A 17,757-nucleotide genomic window follows, 5' to 3' on the forward strand; every position below is an offset into this window, starting at 1 on the left:
CAGCAGGAAATTCTAACATAAAATCTGTATCATTAATAAGCTACTGAAAGTAAATGAAAGTGACTTTCTCTGGCACTGGATAGTGTTAGAAATTTATATATGAAGCTGCCTAATACCTTCCACTAAGAAATCCTATTTTTCAGCAGCTTATGACTTTGCCTTAGGTCAACTTTTCATGCTGAAATTTTCCATATTTGCTCTCAGCTTTAGGCTTTTCTCTTTCTTTTGGGGAGATGGGTGTCTAATTTCAGCAGAGGTTCAGGTACTTCAAAGAATGACAGTAGCCAGTAGTTTTACCAAAACAAATTCCCAGGTATTTGTCTGATGCATTTTGCACTATGCATACCTGAGAACAACATTTTGGCAAGAGAAGTGAAGACGGGTGTTGGAGATACACATCGCTTCTCCATTTGAAAGTCAGATTTGACCAAATTAGTGGAGTCTTAAAATTTCCTGGTGCACTTGTTCAGTGGGTGTTGCCAGGATTTTCCAGGGGTCCTCTGCAGGTGATCCAGGCATCTTGTGCCTTCTCTGGTCTCACAATGTTCCAACTCCACTGAGTCCACCAGAGCCCTCTCCGGAAGAGAGCACATGTCCCAGAGCAATGAGGCTTAGGATCAGCAGATCCTTTCCATGTGGCCTGGGGCAACAGTGAGTTGTAAGCCAGAATTCCTGTTTGCATGCTAGTCTAGCTTTTCCAGGAATAATAGATTACAGATCTATACCTTCAACTCTCCACAATTTTATAGGAGCTCCTGTCCACTACGATGTTGTAGGCAGACAGCAAACACTGCTTCTGTATATTAAAAAAACAAACAAACAAACAAAAAACAACAAAAAAAAACACAAAGAAAAAAACAAAAACCCAAGAAATTGCACAAACTCTCTTCTGGAAGATCTGAAGCTGTCAATTCATCATCCCATGACAAATTTTCTCTGCTTAGCCAGAGAACTGTAAGAAAAAGTGAATCCTTTCAAGAAGATCCTTTCAAGAAATAAACCTGCTAATTCTTAACTGATAATGCTCAGCTTTTTGAAGATCAAATGGCTAGGTAAAGATTAGCAAAGAGTCTTTATATACATTTGGTTTTGACTGTCATAAAAAGTTGGGACCATCCAGATGTCTCCCCAGCTGGTGTTGGTTCCAGGTTGGGATGTTGGAGGGAGTGCCCATAGTGCTCCTCCAGAGGCGGAGTACCAAACAGCTGAAGCTTCTTTCCATAGATAGATAGGGATAATAGGAGATATTAAGTTCTGGAGATTCTTTGGTTGCCCTGCAGCCATTTTCCAGTGCCTCTGACTCTATCCTTTCTTTTCTTTAACAAAAAAATACCAACAACAAAAATTAGGTTTGGATCTATTTTTTTCCACAGACTCTGCAGTTATACTAACAACCGTAGCGACACTTAATTAAATTAATATAGTTTTGTGAAGACTTCCAAAGTCATATGACAGAAGGGACTGAAATATTCTTCATGGCTGGATCCTGGGTTTTGTTCTAGTTGTCCTCTGAGGAGAAGATGCTAGGGAAAACAAGTAAGAAACAAAAAGCCCAAGATCATTTGTCTCTCGACTCAGCCTATCAGCAACATTGCTGACCCCTGAATCACCTTCAAAAGCCCAAAACCCTCTACTGCAATAAGCTTTGTCCCAGGACCTTGTGATAACTAAAATCAGTGAGCACAGTGAATGTGCAAACAGAACTAAAATTATAAAATCACTTTGTTCACAGCTTAAGTACAACAGTTACGGTCCTAGAAAAGAATGGCAAAGAACTGTCTTAAAAATACTGCTCGCTTTCACATTTTACGTCCCTCAAGATCTTGCCTTTGGGGACTTGACAAAGTATAGCAGTATATGGAAAGATATACTTGGCTTTAGTTGAGTTATTTCTGATTTGTGGCCAACTTCACACCCAAGCTAGAATAAGGCACTCTATGCCTCATACCAATTAAGTAGTCAAAAAAACCCAAAAAATCTTTCTCACAATACAGAGGTTTTCTATTTTACCAGCACAGCAAGTTAACAATTCCCATTGTCTTTTACAAAAAAGGGACACAAAGGCAACCCGCACTGTGTTTTCTGAATACCACAGTGACTCCTCAGCTGAGTTTGTGGCCATCTTTGCACAGGTAACAGAGCAGGACAGGTAGTGACTAGTGACTGACATTTGGAATCAGATGGCCACCTCAATTTCTGAGGTTTCCCCCTCTATTTCATTGCAATAAATGCATATTTTGAGATGCAAAAGGCCCCAGGAGACTTCAGTCCTCAAAGCAGAGACTTAAATTCACACCATCTCCCTGTAATTTTCCAAAATGTTTTTACTCTTCTTTGTAAAGCATACTGTATGTGGGCACAGGCAATATTAACAACATTTTTATAAAGCATAATGAACGCTTCTAAAAAACTCAGTAACATACTCCGTTTTGAATGTGTTTTGCACTGGCCTAAATTACTGCAAATCTTCCCAAGTGTTTGGTAAAGTCATCAATCCCAGAGAAACTAGTAGAATATCATAAATAACATGTGTAAGTTCAAATGTGCTTTAAAAAATATCTGCCTGCAATTTCGGAACTGCTGACAGTGAGTCAGAGCAGGGAGGCAGGTTTCTGCATCCGCTATAAAACTGGGCGAAGCCTTCTGCTTTGTCCTGCTTGGCCATAATATTTTTTAAGGGCAGGCTTTAACAGAGTTATTCTGAGTAATTAGTGGAGCAGGATTTTCATCATTGCCCAGGGCAGCACCTAAGAAAAAAGGTTGCAGATCATCTCAAAATGTGTAAAAGCAGGAATATTTTCCCTTGGAAAAAGGAGTATGGCATATTGTAAATGCCAAGTTCAAAGCAGGATTACAGCTGTGGTCAGGCATCCTAAGACCAGTAAATACACACCACGTCACAGAATATGCAATTAAAATGATTTATATACACAAATAGAGAACAAAAACTTACTTTGCACCCAACCTTTTTTCCCTCAAAAGAAGAGGAGAGGAAACAAACGGCATATCACAGATATGAGTCATGTTGTTCCAGTCACTACTGGAGAGCAGCCAGAGATTACAATGATGACATCAGTATAAGGCTCTATATTGAATGAAATGGTACTGCTTAGCAACAGCAGAGAGGCTGAATTTGTGACAGCAATTCAAGAGCCTTATACTGAGCACAGAGAAAGGTGGAACCAAATGGCCATAAAAGCATCCACAACCATGTTTCAGCTCCATAGTTCTATCAGGGGGAAGCTGTTTTGCTTTGTTTTAGGTTAAATGCAGAGTCTGTCTACATCATGATTCTTAAAAACTTCATGAAGCTAGATGGAAACATCAACCTATAAACCAAGGACTTAGCAGAAACACAGAAAAGCAAAGCTCCCAATTTTATAAAATAAAAACATCTTTTTACTCTTTGTACTGAAATGCAAGATGCAGACAGATTTCATAATGTTAGAGAACATCTTACAGAGAGAAGAAAGAAGCTGTTAAAACACCAGGACATTCTCACCAAGTCTCTGGGGCTAGTATGAAATGATTTCTCGCTTTACAGTGCTTTGTAGATTTTCATTCACAGTGAATGTCTGAATTTGCATATAATGGTTAACTCTTTGAATTCCCTTTGCAGCATGTTATTATTCTCTAATCCTTTACTTTTCTAAGAAATTAAAGTGGTCTTTGGTAAACCGTTTGCATCAGAGAGTTGCCTTTGCAGATATCTAGGCTTTGCAGATTGGCACGTATTTCCCAGAGTCATGCAGAAACAAGCACCTTCAAAATGATAAAAAGACAATACCAGACCATGTGTCCAGAATATATTCCTACTGGGTTTCAAATCAATGCTGTGTAGGATTTTCTGAAAAATCCATTTTGTTCACTAAGCTGAGCACGCAGTGCCATTGAAATTTATGTGGTTCATTCTTTAAGTTCTGAATGGGGCAAAGTCAGCTGGGGTAAAGAATATGACTGTACTATATTCAGAGAACAGATACAAATGAAATATGGAGCAAATGGTCTAATGAATTGCTGAGAAAATAAGGTCCAGTTCATTCTTTTTAGTGTCACTGAATACATTCTAATAACATCACTTCTGTATTTCTCTGAGATCAAATGATAAAATGATATATTTTATTTTTCATCTTGGATAGAAGAAAGGAGTCCCAGAAATGGAACAACAAACATAAATACAGAACAAATTTTAATTCTGAAAATTGTTAAGTATAAGATGATATTTTACTGATTTCAGGGAGTTTTATCCTGATAATGAAAAATGTTAACATTACATTCATATTAATCAGATGACACATTACATTGTGAAAAGTTGGCCTAAATAATTTTGAAAAGCTGAAGCTGTAAAAAGAGTTTTATAATTTTGGGTGCAACATAGTTTTAGGCAGTTCTGATGTTACGAATAACTGCCACACATTTTGGTGAAGGCTCTCTATTAGTGTATCTTATTCATATGTTGGTATACTTCATGTAGATCCATGGTAACTGGGAACTGGAAAACATGACTCCTTTTTGAGATCTAAAAAAATCACAGACTTTTTGTTTCCTTTTTACTTTTTTGGTAAACTCAAAAAATTTATTAAATTTTTCAAAGCATTTTCTAAATGTTTAGTCTACAAAGTAAATAAGATTAAATTCTAGCCATTTCCTTGGAAATAATCGACAGTGTGTGACAAGTTTTCAGGTTATGAATCTTAGGGGATAATTTTGTTTATGCCATCGTTATTTGGCTCTACCAGGCAAATCAATGGCCAAAATGCAGCAAAAATCATGTGTATTTTAGCTGATAAAAAATGTATCATGTAATTCCATGTGTTTAAACACACTATGTTAGAGCATTGACTGTTTCCTTGATGGCAGTAAGAGTTTTATTCTCTCTGTATAGGTTTAAATTTTTATGTTCAAGATACAAGATAGTACATAGTTGCCCATGGAAATATGGAAGTATGTACAGCATGAGTTCTACAAAGGAAAAGTAAACTGACTTGGGAGTGCTCTGTACTAAACACGGGTGTATTGCTAATTCATTTAAAAACATAAAAGACAGTAATCATCGGTCACAATCTTTTCCCTATGATTTCCAAACTTTTCCTAAGTTTTTACTCTTGTGACTCTCATTAACATTATAAGAGTTGTCTCTTATGACAGGATTTTTTCACCTCGAAGTCCAAAATGATGATTTGAAGAACCCGCACATCTATAGGAATTCTTGATTTGATTTCACTTTATGTAATGTCTATAGCCTACATTGTCTCTTAACATAATGTTTCACTATGAACACGCAAAGCTTTTCAGCATGTGACTGACTCCAAATAGGACATCTGTGAGGGTCCAGGGATATTCAGGAGACAGGACTGACCTGACAAGACGATATGTCTCAGCCACTTGACCCTGCCTCCCTGTGCCCTTCCGATCTGCAACAAACCTTACACTCATTGCTCTTAAACACTTCTCATTGCCAAAGTTACGGGCATCCACAGCATCTTTCTTACAGTAATGACAGCACCAAATGTCTGAAGCCACAGAGACAACTGAACATGTCCAACCCAGCCCAGGGCCATAAACAGGGATTTCAATTTGAAGCAGGGGTAGATACTCCCCAGGCCCACAGCATGGATTAGTTGCAGGAGATGAAGCAAGTGGTTGAATACTTGTGCTTTATATGACTCAGAAATTTAAATTTTGTTCCAATCGCTCAGAGCCTGATGTAAATACAGGATATCGGAAAGGCCTGTGGGAGGACCCTTGGCATGAAAACATGAGCTTTGAACCATCTTTGTGTTCTTTCACCAAGTATCATTTAAGACCATTTAGCAAAAGTCCCTTCATTGCAGATTGTAAAACTATACAAGAAAATAAGGAACTTCCCCTTTACACATTTGTGCATATTTTCTCCGTAGTATTAAGTAGTAATAGATAAGCTTTTGAAAATTTTCTATAGTACTCACAGTCTTAACTTTGTTCTTATTCTATTGCTAGCATTAAATCTCTGCAAATCTCTCATAAGTAAGGAGAGATGCTGCCTAATCTATATGGTAGTGTGACTTCCTTTTTCGCAGAAGGATGATATGGAGTTTTTTTAATTATTTCATTACTACAGGCTTTTTTGCTTTTATCCCTATAGTAGGCATATAATTAAGCTTGATATAATAGCAAAGTTTTGTTCCTTATTAAAGTATTGTCATCGAATGAGTTATGTAGTTGGAATAAAATTACAAAGACATCTCCATGAAAAATTTAAAAATATGACTCAGTAACTGTTGTGTTTTTTTTTCAAGGAGTGGTATGATAGAAAAGCAATAAATTTCAGTCCTATGAAGAAAAAGCCAAAAAGTATGTTAATGAGCACAATGATTTATCTCTGGTTTTAGTGTGCTCGTGCCAACATAACTTTCAGCCTCCTAGTGAGGAGGATAAGGTTGGTTTACCATGACCCCTGGTGGAACTTAGGTACAGAGGACCCTCAATTTAGAAGGAGAGTTTGGGATCTTGAGCTTCTTACCAAATAGACTGGAAAGGCTTGCTTTATTCTCTGAATGCACTCAACTGTATTGAGAAAAAAATGAGCAAGACAAAAACAAAGCTTAAAAAATGAGAATTAAAGGAACACTGGATCACATAAACATAATTGCTACATCACACTTCGGCTACAAATGTGCCATGAAGCATTTTATTGTGCCTCGCAGCCTAGTTCTGCCTGTGAGGTTTGTGCAGAAAGTACCATTCCAGCAGGTTTTGTCATGCAAGTGTGCTTTTGTGTCAGTAATTTGCTAACGCTGTCACCTTACAGGATGCAGCAGCATTAATCTTCGGAGCAGCACGTTAACATTCCCCAAATGATCACAGTAGTCAGAGCACCTGCATCTGGTCTCTGCCTGCTGCTAGTGCTAAACCCTTGTCTCTCAAAGATGATCTGCCTTTTCATCTTGGGTTTGGTCTGAGAAAGGGAGAAATTCTCATTAGTGGGGTGACTCCACCACCAGGCTCCAACAGATCAAAAGCTCCAAACTGACCAGCACACAATTATAAATCTTTAAAATATCAGTCTTATTGTGGGCTTTCCAAATGCCCTTATGCACCTTATTTTGTAGGGGTCTGTTGGCATTTGTGGGTGCTTAAGCAGTACCACTTTTACTAAACAGGAGTGGATGCCATTAGCTCCAGCTGACCTGGTGCACGTTTCCACTAACTACAAAGCCTTTGTTCCTATCCACATCCCGGACACATACAGCCCTTGTAAACACTTTTTAAAGTCTGGCCCTTAAAGAGCTTCAATCACTTCTCAAAAAGGTCTAAGACCTATAAAAAATGGATCTTATATTCCCTTTCATATATAGGTGAAGATCATGACTCCATTTCTAATCGTACTTTTTATTCTTTAGGCAGGGTTGCCAGACATTTTTCTTTGATAGCTAGAAAGGTAATTACAATGGAAAGAAACATTCAATAAAACCCTAAACAATCATCTCTTAGTAAATATGTTTCTAAAGCTTACAACGGGGGGATCCTATGCTTTACCTATGTTATACAACTGATGACACAACTAGCGGCCATACATCAAAAATCTGGATTCCACAGTGATGTTATAGACTGAGTTGGCACCAGCAAGGTGATCAGCATGCATCCTAGCAGCATAGAATTAAGCAAACACTGTGCGTAGGTGAGGAACAGCTTCCTGGATTGGGCATTTAGCATTAGTTTCACAATTACCCATCGGTTTCTGTAAACTCAAGAAAGGGCAATGTTCAGTCATGATTCCATGAATCCACCCATAAATTTGGATATCTACAACAAAAGAAAAAATCTAGAGAACAGATAAACATACCAGAGCAAAACCAGATTTCTGGCCCATCTTAGAACACATGCTGTAAAATATTGAGACAAAACCATGCAGTTTTATAAGTTTAGAACTTTTCTCTTAGATTTCATGGTTACAGCACTCTAACTTTGAAAAACTATGAAAGTTGTAGGAAGCTACATTTTATTTAATTCTTTATTTCCTTTACATTTGTCATCAAAATTCATGTAATTCTGAAAAAATGCAGAAGATTTTTTTAGCAGACTCAGCAGCAGATGTCTGGCAATACCTATGCATGCCAAAACAAGTACTGTGAGGTGTATTTCCATCAAAAAAATCCATGTCTTTGTAAGGAATGATCTAATAATACAAGATAGATTAAAAAAAACCCACACAAACCTCAAGCTCGGAATTCCTTTTTAATATAATTTATGGATTCCTTTCACAGTTTCACATGATGTTTTTGCTGGTGTTATCTAAATCATTTTTAGGCTGCTGTGGTGGGATGCAATTGAGAAAACTGTGAGCCACATGGAGGTTACATTAATAGTTTACATCTTGATGGGGTTGTTAAATTTGTCTTGTAAATATAGCTAGTAATTGATCTGGAATGGTAAAACATTGATTATTGTTCTCATTTCCTCCATAGTGAGGGTTTTCATATGCTCAGTTAGAACAAGGTACAAATAGAACTCATTTGGTATTCAGCACTATCAGTGGAGCAGAACTGCTCATCACGAAGGAGGGGTGGGAATTGCTTATGGTTGTGATGTTACCACCAGAGGAGGAAGTTTTTATAAGCTCGGAGTATCTATCCCTTTGAAGTATTTGTTGTTGTGGTTTACTTGGAGAAAGATGAATTTGGGGGCTAGAAGCCTGTGGGCTGACAACTGACACTCGTAGCCACAGATTGATAATATATTAAATGGAGTTGTCATCTGTTACTTTATAAGCAACATGGAGTATAAAATAGTCTAGATGTAGCAAACTTTCCTTTTTCTGAACTATGAGTGAAGTGCTATTGAAGAAACATCCTACTGCATACGGTACAGAAGAGTTTACAACAATTATGTATACATGCAATGGTATATATTTTTCAAGTCATTTGACAGCTTAAAATGCAATGTGGTTGTCTGATGGATCTAAATGGGGTAACTCACAAACGTACAAAAGACAGTACAGTAGGCTGTGGTGTGAGGTTTTTTGGTTTTTTTTTTCAAGGAGGGCTTTTCTCTAGAAAAATATTTTGTCAGAAATGTTGGAATAAATCCAGACAGTATATTCTCCTTTGGAGCAAAGTTAATTCCTCTAGCATTAGCAGAAATACTGCAAAGGGCAATTTAGTTACTCTTATGGCTATCTAGCCATTAGTGACAATAATCTAGAAATGTACCATATTAAATACTTACGCATTCAAAGACATTCTCAGAGGTGAGGATTTAAAAATAAGTCAAAACTTCCTGTGCATAATGTACTTTTCTAAAAGCATTTCATTTACAGCACCATAAAAGGTGATAGAAATTATATTAAGAGTTTAATTCCCAACCCAATAAGGCTGCTGGAAAAAAAAGGCTTCTAATTGCCTAAAATACATTTTGGATCTACTCCTTGTTCACTTGTATTGATTGTTAATATATGAAATAGATAAATTGTTCTCATCTTGTCCTCTGAAGGAAACTTTTAGACTATTGTTAACTAAAGCAAATTCTAATCTTGTATCTTCATTAACCAAAATAAGAGAGAGAGGCAATTTGGTCTAATGGTTCAAAGACAAAGCTGTAAAAGAATAACTCTTCAGTCCTAATTTGGCAAAATCAAGTCACTTTCCTGTCTCAGTTTCTCCACCTGTAATGATTTTGCTACTGCCACTGTATACCTCATGTTATTCATTAATTCTAAAATGCCTTGAAAATATAAGGAGTCAAATGTTGTTATTAAATCACTAAGCAAAATAATTAAACTGTCTAAACAGAATTACAAAGAATAATTAGCAATTAAAGAGGATGCTATTATCTGTGCAGTGTGATGATGAGAGCAAAACTGGGAGAATGCAGAACCCATCTAAAAACAGAAGAAATAAGCAACAGTGAAAACTTATGTAAGTTTCAATCCATTAAAATGCACCTGACTTCTAAATACATTTTTGTCTCATATTAAATGATCAAATTTAAGAAAATAATTTTCCCTTCTCTTTATAAATGAATTTTATTGTTCGGCTTCAGATCTACATGATCAAGTAGAAACTCCTTCCTGAAAGTATCAATGAAATGGAAGCCTCCAGCAATTTCATCAGTGTCAGTCATAGCTAGTTAGAATATATAGGCAGTACCAGATCTGTAACATATCCTTAATCTGTGTGTTCTTAAAACCAAATATTCCCTTTAGCTGCATGCGTTCAGATCTCAATGGAAGTCACTGGGTATTGTGTCTGGCATCTCTGGGCAGAATATGACATTTATTTGAGAAATATGTGCTTTTACAGTTTTTAAGTAGGCAGGTAGACTGTTAAACACCATGTCATTGCAATGGTTGTATTGACAGAGAAGAAGAAAAATAATGAAGATATGACCTGCAACTCTGAAAGAAAACTCAGCAACTAGCTCAGTTATTATTTCCTTGAAATAAGGCTGAGAGAGTTGGGGCTGTTCAGCCTGGAGAAGGGAAGGTTCCAGGGAGATCTTATTGCAGCATTGCAGTACCTAAAGTGGGCCTACAGGAGAGCTGGGGAAGGACTTTATACTAGGGCGTGTACTGATAGGACGAGGGGGAATGGCTTTAAACTGGGAGAGGGCAGGTTTAGATTAAACATTAGGAAGAAGTTTTTCGCTTTAAGGGTGGTGAGGCAGTGGAACAGGTTGCCCAGAGAGGTTGTTGAGGCCCCATCCCTGGAGGTGTTCAAGGCCAGGCTGGACGTGGCCTTGGGCAACCTGGTCTAGTGGGAGGTGCCCCTGCCTATGGCAGGGGGGTTGGAACTCGATGATCTTCAAGGTCCCTTCCAACCTAAACCATTCTATGACTCTATGATTCTATGAAATGAAAAGACCAATTACCTTTGGGTAAACAATGGGTGTGATTTTCTGCATGGGTGTGGTGACCTCTCTACATCAGGCTACTGAAGACAGTAGTAAAGTATAACATATATACTTACAGAATCAGAGATTATTCCTAGGAAGTCCAGTTTGAGAGTAAAACCCACCAAATGCTTAAATCAGCAAGCTGGGTCTGGGAGGCTAGTTCAGATCCATACTTTGCCACAAACTTCATCAGTCAAAGTCTCTTAGATCCAGAATTTTCAATGGATTTAAATGCCCATCAAAATGGATGTAGGCATTTAAATGCCATGGAAATTCTGGGCAATTCTCTTTGCAGTTCTCACTTCCCCACAGAGAAAAATGTGGTAAGAATTTTCTTTTACAGAGACAGGAAACCATGAACATAAATACAATATCATGATTTATTCAGACACAACAACACTACCTGAAATAGGTGAAGTTGCAGAATCACATGCTCTTTTCTGCAGTAAATGTGAAAATACCAATAGTTCTGGGCTGTCCCAAACGATAGACATATCACGGAGTTGGAATGTCAATAAAGATATGCAAATACTACACAGTTTGCATATAGAGTCAGGCTGCAGGAAATTCAAATGAGCTGTTTTATATAGGCATCAGTCTGCTGACTTCTTACCAAAAAATTAGGAATGTGGAGGAGGCATTCAATTCGCAATGCATTTTCTCTTTTAGAAGCTTTTCCAGATTGTTGTGTCATCGTTAAGCATGTAAAAACAAAGAAAAAAAAAGGTGTTTTCCTTTAGTACAGTGGGGAGTGGAAGCAGTGCAACAGGGCACCTGTAAACTGTATTTTCGGGTGGGGTAGCTTCAAAAATATTGTAAAGGAAAGTATTTGGTGAAAAGACCTGATCACTAACAAAAGATAAAAATATTGTACAAAACAAAACAGGATGTCATTTCTTAAAATAGAATATTAATATCTTAGTTGCCTGTCACAGGTATAACCAGCTGAAGCCCCATAAAAAATGGGGTAATTTCACAAAACCACTTGTGTGACCTGCTGACCAAAGTCTCATTTTCACAAGTGGTGTAAATACTCTGAAGACTTCCTCAGGAAAGTTTTAAAGATTATTTAGATGTTAGCACAAATGAGTTATTGCCTATAAATCCCAAGAAACAAACAATAACTATTAACACTTTTTAATCAGAAAAACACATGATTTAATAAGAACTCTTAGATGAATAACTATGATCCGAAGTCTCAATTTTGAGTGGTTTTCCAGTTACTCTAGAGACTAGTGGAAGAGACATAAAAGTGAGCTCCCTCGCTTTTTTTTTGAAGTGATGAATCATACCGTGTAGATGGTCCCAGCCTGGGAAGTGAGCACCAGTCAGCACACCAGCGAAGTGATCAGGCAGAGACAACTCAAGGCAATGGAGGGAATCTCAATGCACCATCCAAGGGAGATAAGCGCAGAGCAGTGCTACAAGGGAAAATGGCACCCAGGTTGCAGACAGATGAAGAGCTGTGATCAGAGATATATCTTGGGGAAGGCATGCAGTCATGAGCGAGGTAGCACAGGGGAAAGGCAAGAACTAGGGGTAGGAACAGACTGTTGGAAGACACCAAAGAAACCTGTAAGAGGCAACCAATACATTTGCTGGATATGCTGTCTCTCAGAGGCCAAGCCAGCCCTCTGGGAAGCTGCCTGTCACTGCTGATTGACAGATGCTGGTAGTTGTCTGATAACTGGTCAGAGCACTCAAGACATACTTATTTTCTTTATAAATTAAAAGACTGATACTGGTCGAGGCTGCATGAGGTTGACTGGCTTTGCTTTACCATCCTTGTTCAGCCATGACTATACCACATGGGTCTCAGCTGCCCCAATATGGTCCATCATCCAACCATCTGCCAGAGTTTATTGTATCCTGATGAAGTTCTTCATCTGTTTCCATTTAAGAGAGACAGATAAGTTTAAAGAATGTAACTAGTTGGTCTTTGGTAAACTGACTGATGTCGGCAGAATTGGTTTTGACTTAATGACAGACCTGAGAAGTTGGCAACCTCTGTGGTTATATAGTGTGGAAGTGAGGAGGTGTTCAGCCAGCTCAGACCCAGTGGAAAAAAATATATATCTGAAGCCTACCTTACTTGCTGTTTATTTTGTTATTAGACTTGACATAATTGACTGAATTCAGTTGACTGAGTTCTAAGATATTTTTGAAGCTTTTCAGGTGCATGCAAATAAGCATTTGGAATTTTCATTTGAAAAAAAACAAAACCAAACAAACAACAAAACCACAAAAAATCAAAGTTTTAAGGCAAGTATAAATAAAATCCTTTATTAAGCTTCCCTCTGGAAAGGAAACCCCTGAAAAGCATTAGGACAAAGTGCATTACAGCTTCAAGAAGCACAATGACATCAAGAAACACTAATGATATACGAATGAATGATCAAATGTACTGACTAAAAGCATAAAGAAGTCATAGTAACCCATGCCAGCTCAGCCCTCTTGTACTGTATCATCCTGTCTAGAATGTACAGGCTCTGTGAAATACAAAAGGATGGGCAGAAATAAAAGAATTCCTTTTGTCCCATTTATTAGTCACCTCCTGTTTTTCTGGATACTGCTCAATAATAAGGGAATATTCTTCTCTATCTCCGTTGTGAGTTACATTATCTCAGATTAATTTCACATGTTTCATAGAATTGTGCCTGAAGAAAGAACTATTACATGAAGTTCTGAACTGAATACTGATGTGGCATTAACAGCCTTTACAAATAAAGCTTAAGGGGTTTGGATGACAGAATAAGCTAGGTCAAGTCACAGCAAACTAAGCCTTTTAGGATTGTGTATGTTCAAGTCAAATTTATTAGTTTCTAATGAAAAAACTGGCTCAACAGCTTGGAGGGTTTTCTAGGGAGTAAAAATAAATGAGCACAGCCTCTCGAAGCCAGAAAGATCTAGTTTAAATCCCATAAAAGAACACTAGAAACAACCTGCCAGAGGGATCAAACAATGTTTAAAAATAGTAGCAACAATAGGAATGCACTTTATGATCTTGATGTACCAGAGGAGGCAAGTTTGGAATCAGTACCTTTAAACAAATGACAAAAAAAAAAACCCTGGCCTTTGTGAAAATGTGCAAGGACTTCTCTGCTAAAAAATATGTAGTTTAGCTTCTACCCCTATAGTTGATGAACAACCAAGAAATTCTAGCAAATGCTTGCAAAAGTTTGTATGGTGAACACATAAGGGTATTGACAACCCACATCCATTGGAAAAATACTTGGGAAGTCGGTGTGTCGCATTTTGGAAACCGCGGAATTAAGTTTGTTACGCAGCTGCAACTCATTCCTTATTGTACATAAGTATTATAATATGGTTCTCACGTAATGTGCGCATCCTACCATTGTCCTGAAAAGGTGTGTCTCACGCCTCTGTTCACACAAGGTACAGAGTGTCAACTTAATGCTCACCGGCTCTTCTTTTTTTTCCCTTTGTTCACTAGGTGTCTTGTGATGTAGTTATTTTATGCTATTCAAAATCTGCTACTTCTGCCTCAGTGGGTGGCTATAAAAAAAGGGAGGAGAGTGAAAGAGAAATGGGAAGACATTAGACCTTTTGTTTCCTCCTTACCAAGCGTATGGGCTCAAATACATACTCAGATTGTTTCAGCCGCCGTTTCTACCAGGAAAACTACTAGAAAATGAAGTATGACCTTAAAATACCATTTTAATTGCAAGGAAGCTGAGAGGTGGCCTTTTATGTAGTCAGAGCTATGAAAGCTTTATTTTGTTTAGGTTAAATAGTGATAGCCATATAGTCACAGCAATGAGGATCTTACTGCACAAGTCCATCCAGGGCCTCTAAGCAAGTGGCTGAATTATCTTGTGCACCTTCTTAATTAATATTGTTATGTAAAATTAGTTAAATTAAAGCTAACCAAGGCACATAAATCTAAGCTGCAAACTTACACTGAATTTCAGTGTCACAAGACAAATTTTTCCTCTTTGGGTGGTTCAGTTAGTGTGAGCCCTCATACGAAGCCCACACTGAAATAAGTCATATGTCAGTTTGTAACATAATTACCATGAAGACTGGAAGATAGATGGGATTCCAGAAGAGATTCTAAAACTGAAAGATTCATTAGACCAATTGCAATATGGTTATCTAAGAAAACTCGGGGTCTGGATCAGTTAAAATAGAATTAGAATTCACTTATTTTTTAATATACAATTTCCTGATTGCAGAGGAATCTACAAGATGTACTCAAGATTTCTGAAAATAAATACAGCTTATGCAGTATGGTGTTGAAAGGAAGGTTGAATGGTAAAGATTCTGCTCTGAATTTATCAGATGTGTTGAAGCAAACGTCATATACCAATGTTATTTTTTCTTGTCCGTAGTTCTTTTATATAGGGGTGACTGGTCCTTCTATTTTTTGTTTTCAGTGTACATATTGCATGTACAATATATGTATCAGTATGATCTGTTACCTTCCTCTTCTCAGTCAGATTGCAGCGACATTTTACCAGACCTGTAATTTTCCAGGCCAATGTATACTCCTATATTCAAATGTTACTAAAATTAATGAAGCAGAAAGAGAAGTCCTATTTTAAAGAGATTTCCCATTAAATTAGACAATTTTCTTTTTACTGATCCAATTGTGATGATTTGAACAACATATTAACGTCAGGGAGTTTGCTAATAACTATTTTCAATAAGCTTTCTACTCTTTCTGCATACTAAACTAAGGAAAAATTCATTATCTTGATAGATTATTTTGAAATAGATTTCTAACTCAGGCATCAGATAAAAAAAGATAGCTTTGACCATGATTTGCTGACAATAATACAGTAAGTAACACATTAAGAGATTAACTTTTCACAGATTCCATACTGTTCATCCTTTTCTATCCATTTTTTAAAAATGTTGATACAATGAATGAAAATGTTTCAGATATGCTCTTGATCAAAGGAAATATTGTTCGTTTTTTTAGGGCAAATGTCTATGTACTTGTCTTTTCCTTCTATGGGCAGATTAAGACCTCTCATAGAGACTTCGGTGTTGGTATTCACTGGTGAGTAGCATAAATGGGGCTGTAAAGAAGAGTAGATAATTTATACAATATTAGATAAAGCCATCCCTTTCGCTCTCAGAAAACCATGAGCAAGTGAAAACAGAATTTTAATGTTTGTCCCAGTATAACCTTTGTGCATGAACACATGCAACGGAACAGTAGTGGCTGTTACTTTTACAAGATGAATATTGAATGCATGACATACACACATGGGTATGCAAAATGTCGTTAAATTAGCAAAGTGTGTATGTGTAACCAGGTACTCAGACGCATGTAACCATATACGTATCTGTTACGATACATGTAAGTTATTTTGGTTCCATTTCAGGAAATCAGCAAAAAGTATGCATTAAGGAGGACAAGGAAGAAATTTCAATATTGCAATGCATGGAACTTAATTTAAGTACATTTTAAAAATTTTCCCCTCATATTAGTAGACCTTGGATAAGGCTCTCTTCCAGCTTCAGGAACATTAAGAAAAACAGTAAATAACCCAAATAATCTTTTTCCTATTTGAAGTTCGGGCATTTAGATTATGGTAGTCATCTAGGCCAGTGGAAAATTGTTCTTTCCTTGCAAGACACTTTATCACAAGTATCTTTGGCACCTGTAAAACAGGAGGGCTAGCAGTTGCCTTCTAGAGCTACCTGCTCCCCTCCATTGACTTTAACTCAACCAGGGAGGTAGCTTTGACTAGATATTTAACTTTTAGAAGGTTAAAGTTAAGTGAGTTTAACCCTGCCCTAACTTTTACTACTACTATAAATTTTAGGGGTGTTTGCTGTGCTCATTGGTAGCCTAGTACGTAAGTTACACAAAATGGAATCCTATCTAGTAAAAGGTGTAATTAAGATATAAGTAAGAGAACCCCCAACAAGAGACTGAAATCTGTTCCCTGATATAGATTATTGTACCAAGAGGTTGATACCTTTGACATACAACAGGGGTCAGCGTCCACTGATTTCACTTATTGCCCTTCCTTAAATATAAACGGAAAGTGAATGTAAGTATGTGTATACATGCTCACAAACATGTATAAAGGCAGTGATAAATATCTATATTCACGTATCTCTGCATCAGTTCAGTTCTGAGTGTTTCTACAAAAGGTGTTTATTTTTAATGGCGTTGAGACAGATCTACGCGGATTTTCAGTTATATTATGCAATGTAAAGATGACAGCTTAAAGAACTTGTTGCCATTTTCTGGCAACAGGCAGAGGCCTTCTTATATCCTATTTCTGCAATACATAGTTTTGGTGTGAATGGTTAAACAACGTGCAGGGCTTGATAAATAAATGAAGCTCTAACTTTATAAAATATGTCCAATATGTATCCCCTCACTGATAAGATTTTCCATCTCATCTGATAAAGGAATTTACAATCGCCCGTTTGGGTTTTATCAAAGATTTAGTTCTATCTTGTTATAGATCATTTCCATGTTTAGTCAAACTGTCTGCTCTGTATCAGAGGAATAATATACCTCTAAGAAAGTAATAACTTGATTTTAATAGGAAATGTAAAGTACGATTGTTCAGTTTGATTCATCATTCAGTGGTAATATCAGAAACTCCATTTCACAGAATTATATCCAGAGATCTAGTAAAAGTGTTTATCACTACCGAGCAAACACTGCCACTAATGACTGATTTAGAGAGTTGCAATATTGAACAGAACATGGCCCTTGCAAGTAGAACAGGAATCATAAACTCTAAGCTGCTCTTTGTCAGGACATATTATATTTTAGTCCAATAATTAGTATCTAGTTTGAAGCTAGAAATAGGAGCCTTACCTGCTGATATTTCAAAAACATGTGAACTCTGTGCAGAAATCAAGAGCCACCAGATCTAATACATCCATAAG

Source organism: Charadrius vociferus, unplaced genomic scaffold (assembly GCF_000708025.1).
Source record: "Charadrius vociferus isolate BGI_N301 unplaced genomic scaffold, ASM70802v2 scaffold82, whole genome shotgun sequence".
Lineage (NCBI taxonomy): Eukaryota > Metazoa > Chordata > Aves > Charadriiformes > Charadriidae > Charadrius > Charadrius vociferus.